At 39.5% G+C, this 6,037-nt stretch overlaps 1 long non-coding RNA gene across 2 annotated transcripts; it reads left to right on the forward strand.

The window, feature by feature from the left end:
* The first annotated feature begins 688 nt into the window (after positions 1 to 688).
* LOC109139009 (uncharacterized) lies at positions 689 to 5,287 on the forward strand. Of its 2 annotated transcripts, XR_002042068.2 has the most exons (4): positions 689 to 1,169; positions 1,246 to 1,335; positions 3,947 to 4,123; positions 4,377 to 5,287. It is a non-coding gene; the product is annotated as an uncharacterized LOC109139009 (long non-coding RNA). The 2 variants fall into 2 exon arrangements; XR_002042067.2 differs by having other exon boundaries at positions 3,947 to 5,287.
* The last annotated feature ends 750 nt before the right edge of the window (positions 5,288 to 6,037 follow it).

Below are 6,037 nucleotides of genomic sequence, written 5' to 3' on the forward strand. Positions count from 1 at the left end.
AAATGTCATCAATTTGACATTGAGGCATCTGCTTTGCCTGCCCTGGGAGATTTTCTGATTTGTCACCACGGTTCAGTGTGCGACATAAGAGCTGTTTCAGTTTTACCTCTGTCTGTCTCAGCAGTCATTAGCCTTTTATTTGATGTGTGAATGAGGATCATTACAATAAATCTGCACATTATTTTCTTTCAAAACAAAAATGTTTGTTCTGTGAAATTGCAACGTGTGTTTTGTTTCATATTGTCTAAAACATCTGTTCTACTATTAATGTCTTCATTTCAGAAACTTGGGCTGTCGTTTTAATTAAATTAGTGTTTTCTTATTTGTGTCGCATTGCTCATTATCCTTCCTTATCGCCATCTCTCTCTTGAAGGCCCTCGTGACAAGTATCCCTTTGAAAGAGCCTCTCTGTTTAATTTTAATGCTTAGAGGCAAAGAAAAAAATCTGGTGTTATGAGCAGTTTGTGTTAACAGAGAGTAACTCTGTTGATCATGACATTTGAGGTTTTGTTGCTCTTTTGAAAGGCTGATTTCTCTGAATTGCTGCTGAGGCTGACTTCATTCCTCGTCTTATGAATGTGGGAGATGATGCAGTAGACTGGAGTAAGGCCCCGGGGGGGAAGTATGACATCAAGCATCGTATATAAAAGTTGGTCAAACTGTTCGCAGAGCAAATGCAGAATGTGGGAAGAACTTTGGACTTAACTCAAGATAGCAAGAAACTTGTACAATATTCTGGACAGGCTGACAGTCAATTATCAGCATCTTTTTCTCCACAGCATTCATTTGGTATCCTCAATTCCAATTCCGGACATGAAAAGAAGACCATTTTTCCAGACAGTGATTTCCTCCAATATCTCGTTTCCCAGTGTGTGTGTGTATGTGTGTGTTTTTAACAGGCAGACCCATGGGGTTACAGTCTTGCAAGCTTTGCAACTCATGCCTACAAAGTAAGGAGGAATGCTGGCCGGCTGGTGACTGCTTGTGTGTGTGTGACGACTGGAGATACTGCTCTGACCGCTGCTGTGACATCTGCTGCCAGATGTGTGTGGACGTGTGCTCTGGCTTGTGTTCAGGAGACTGCAGCTACACCTTCTGTACTCTCTGCCTCAGCCTGGCACAGATCTCACTGTCTACCACCCAACAAACTGAAACATCAGGAACACAGAGTAAGTCTTTTAGTCGGAATGCAACCATTATGCTGATTCCATGTGCAACTAAATTTAACCTGAATGTCTTTATCAGTTTTACAGGTATGATGGACCCATTATAACATGGCTGATGAACATGTGACCAAACCCAAAAGATGCATTGGTTTGATGAAAGAATCCACAGGTAGATAAAATGTTGCTTTACAGTTTGTTTTGTTAGCTCTAGAGTATTGATGCTGTGGGATTTTAATACAACTGGGAATTTTTGTTTCATCAAAGACAGGATTAATGCCAATTTCAGTTGCACTGTAACTAAATGGGGAGAATTTTTTCATTTGAGCTATTTAATCCACACTGACCTCTAAATTTTCTGCCTAGCGTACTGTGGAATAGATCCAGCCATTTGTATTGTTCACTTCCAAGTGCATTGCAGTGATAGTATTGGTGTTTTCAGTGGTAAAGAGCTCATTGATCCCAAGACATGTTGACAATAACAGTGGTCTCAATGCATTTGAGTAGAAACAATAATCACCCTCTATCTAACAGAGGTCGAAACAAGCCTGACGTCTGACATTATCTTGAGTTGAACTGTCTAAGTTTCACCAAACAGGATTTTTGTCACATTACCAAATTAAAGTTGGTTCTGGTCTGATGGCATGCCTTATATTGGAAGAAAAAAACCCAAAACAAACAAAAAAACTAACAGAGAACACATCTTGTTTGGTCTTGAGTGACCTGTGTAGTGCTTGTTCACACTGCACAAGCTTATCCAATGACAAAAGAACAGCCCGGGGCAGAGGATCTCTGCAGATTGATTTTCAGGATAAGAAAAGGCACAATGGAATGAAGAGAGGACAAATACTTACTGGGAGAAAAACAAGAGAACCTTCAAGCATTGAGAGGTGGCAAGAAAAAGAAAAATGTTCTATTTGCAAGATGTATGTTTCCAAAATGTGTCATGAGACGTTCACACTTCCCCAAATAACAGAGCTATTACGGTTTATAATTACAGGACTGGGTAGACACACTTCGAAAGTTTGATTAGCTGGGACAAGGTAGGAAGGAGAAGACAGATGAAGAGAATGTGAGAGATGTTCTGAGTGTAGTAAGTATATTTAGAGACTATTTGGAGAAAGTAGTGGTTCAGAGGTGAGTTCTTGACCAGAACTGTTAGAATTGACATCTGTCCAGATATCCGATCGTCAGGGGGAGTGTTTGCATTGACGGAGAACAATTTTCCAAGTGAAAAGGAATTGTGACCTTGTGTTCTGTGATGAGGATGCAGGAAGACATGAGGATAGAGTGGATGGAAAGCAGCGGAGCAGACACATCCAAGGCGTGAACCTCTCTTGAAAGTGAGGAGAGTAGACATGCCATGTGATAAGTGAATAAGCTTTAGTCCTAGAAAACAAAAGTCAGCTACTTTTAAAGTGTGCATGAATGCTGAGGTGGTCAACTAGTGAATGGTTTGTTTATTGATTGGTGTATTAATGCACATTGATATATGCTCTAGACAGGGTAACATTAAGCAGCATTAGCAACCATAAATTAAAGCATGCGATGGAGAAGCTTGTAATGTATAAATTAAGCAGGTCATTTGGTACTTATAAGAAAATACATGCATTTAATAATGAAGCAGTAAAACAAATGCTACAGTGGATGACGTGCATGTACGGTAGAAGTAGAAACAAAAGGCTGACACAGATACTGGTCGGTGAGAAATTATGAGTACAGTTTAGAAAGACTGTGGATTCATTAAGTTGAGAAAGCAGATTGTGGCCGCAAGGCAATTTAACAAGACACAAAGGATTGAGGGTAGTGTTGGCTGGTGTGATGGTAATTAAAAAGGCTGATGCAGTGAGCAGGAATCAAACCCCAGCCTCCCAAATGGCAGGTGATAAATCTATAATTTTAATATAAACCATATTTATATAAACATTTCCTTCGCTGTGTTTGTGTAGGGTATACACTACAGGAGGGTCTATAAGAGAGTTAACTCAAAGTGCATGAGATATATCATTTAGACAAAAGTACAAAAAAAATGACGGGTGTGATAGTGTCATAGCTAAACACAAAATGGCAGGTATTGTCTTTGTACGAAGCAGGAACCCCGCGAGTATATGCTCGAATCCACCCATTAAACGTTATCTAAGTACGCTTGACATGTCAAGAAGTCGCTGCAACATGTTTTAACATGGTCTTGTTGTGTATACAATATTTAACTTGATCAATTTTACCATTACCGATCATGAATTTGCTATAGCTCGTTTTATAAACTTGTAACAGCCCTGAGTGTGTTACATTTTTAACGTGTCAAAATATCTTTTTGAATAGCTGAACACATTTGATTTTTGCCCTAGTTTGCTCTTCTGCCACATGGGTAATATGATTGAATGCACCCCCTAGAGGCATGGGGTAATAGTACAACTAGACTCTGCCCACTGAATACAGTTTATTGTACAGTCTGAAACAACAACAAAGACACTAACTTCAACCTCAGAATAACCCCAAATGATTCATAAAGGTTGTTCTCAAAGATTGCAGTGCAGTCGTGATCATGTGGCTCTGTCATACAGAAGGTATATTAATCCAGTACTACTTCTTCAATTTCATGCTTGCAGCAAAAGGATGTAAGAAAGAAAAAGACAGCAAAAAGACTGTAAATCTAGTGAATTTCAACTGAGAAAACAATAAGGGCTGGCAGCATGAAATTCCACTGAGCTAGTTTGACCCACAACATAACCTACAGACAACAGCATGGCCAGTGAAATCTTGATATCTCTCCTTTACATCAGATTGATTGACAAGTGCGTATTGAAGAGAGTCTGGCTGCTTCCTTCCTGCAGCGACTGTGGAGCCGAGCTATGGGCTGCTGTCTAATGAGGACGGGGCTTAGAAGTGCAGAGACTCTGACAACGGATGTAAAAGGAGAGCTGTCTGCAGTGCTGACATATGAATACATGTGTGGATTTGTAAGTTCACAAATAATCACTAATGGGGTAGAATAGAATATATGACATTTTTAATAAAGTCAAAAATAAGATGATATGATGTTAGAATGCCTTCTCCTGGATCACAACCATGTAATGGCAGAGACTTCACCCTACTAACCACATTTCCAGCCTCGTGCTGCACCTCATTTCATGTGGATGGATTTATTTTTTTGTGTATCTGGATATTTGGTTATGAAAAAAAAGTGAAAATGACTTTATTCATATTTTTCAGTTCAGGACAAACAGGATTCCCAAACATCAGCCGAGCCAAAGTGTTGCATTTTTCACATCTGGAAGATTAAACTGAAGTGTAGAAATGGCCTCATCCTGGCACACCGGCGGTACTTCAAAGCACTTGCTCAGATGCCGGCAAGATTGTTTTGCACTTTGAGGCAAACAAAAATATAATTTGGTTGCACGCGGTGTACAATCTGATATCTTTTTGTGAGATAAGGGTGCCTGAGGACACAAGGTGCTATTTGCTTCCACTGAATTAGACCTTTTTATTATCCTCCATGAAATTGCTCGTTTCTGGAAATTTTAATGATTGAGTGAGGCATGTCCCAGCATCAAAATAAGATTAGAATAAGGTCTTACAAGGAAAATCTAACAACAAAGAGAGTATGATGGGTTGCACTCGGTCCCCAACTATACCTGTCTCTGTTTCTGTTTTCCCCTCCTCCCATCCCTCTGGACTCTGCAGTGCATTCAGTCTGACTCAAATCCATATATATATATATGCTGTCTAGTTTACTCCTTGAACTGACCTTATCCTCTCAAAAGTTTGTGTACCTATATTCATAATAGCCGCAGTAAATCCAGGTGGCCCAAAACTATTTGTATATACTTCACCCACCATGATTGATCCATTGTCTCTGAGTGTGGTTTTGTTCTATATATTTTTCAGCTTATTTGCTTGTCTAAATGTCTAGAGAGTGAAGGATTGAATTTGGAAAGTCTTAATTTAATATCAGGTGAAATATTGTTGCACAAATGTTGCACTGTAATCAATAAAGATTGGGTACCTAATTGCAGAAAACGTGCAACACTTTGCCTCAGAGAACTGTCTTTTGTGAATGTGTCTCCTCCTGTATTTGTTCCATTTTGTCAACAGTGGGTCTTCTTCATGTGGACTTTTTACAAATAAATGACACCATATCTTTAAATACCTTGCCTCAGGGGGCTTGTCTTGAAAGATGTGTTCATTTACACAACGGGGATCACACACCATGGTAACAGTAATAGAAAGTCAGGGCCGAGGACCCGGATGACTGAGGTTTTACCTCAAAATGTGTGGAAGGTAGAACAGAATTTTAGATCTTGTAAAGATTTTTTCCCACCTTTGCTGTCTTTCATCTCCTTCACTGTTTCTTATCTCTTTGTGGCGGAGTGCATTTCTCTCACCCCGCTCGCTGTCTGTGTTCCCCTCACATGAATTGCATTGCTTTTACTGAATGTCTTCTGGTTAGGTGTGGAGAAAAGCATTGTGAGCTGCTGTCAGTCAACTAGATTACAGCTCCAGAGGATCCTTATTGTTTGCCCTCCAAAAATAAGTAGATGGCTCCTAACTTCACTGGCCAGATATATCTGAAGATGTCTTTTTTTCACATTTTCGGAGGTTGTAGTACAAAAAAAAAACTCAACATGAGAGACAGAAATGGAAGGCTAAATCTGAATTTGATTTACCAAAGCTGCTATCAACGAATCTATACTTTGCAACTCTTTAGATGCTTGGATCTGATCTAAAAAGCAGATGATAACCAAACATATTCAATATCTGAACCTTCAATCCTTTTTCCTTTGATTCGTTCTGCAGCTGTATTTTTTCAAAACAACTGTCAGCTTAGTCCAATGCGGCCTTGTTTTTCTTTCAAAGAGAAACCAAATGACCCC

Source organism: Larimichthys crocea, chromosome XII (assembly GCF_000972845.2).
Source record: "Larimichthys crocea isolate SSNF chromosome XII, L_crocea_2.0, whole genome shotgun sequence".
Lineage (NCBI taxonomy): Eukaryota > Metazoa > Chordata > Actinopteri > Sciaenidae > Larimichthys > Larimichthys crocea.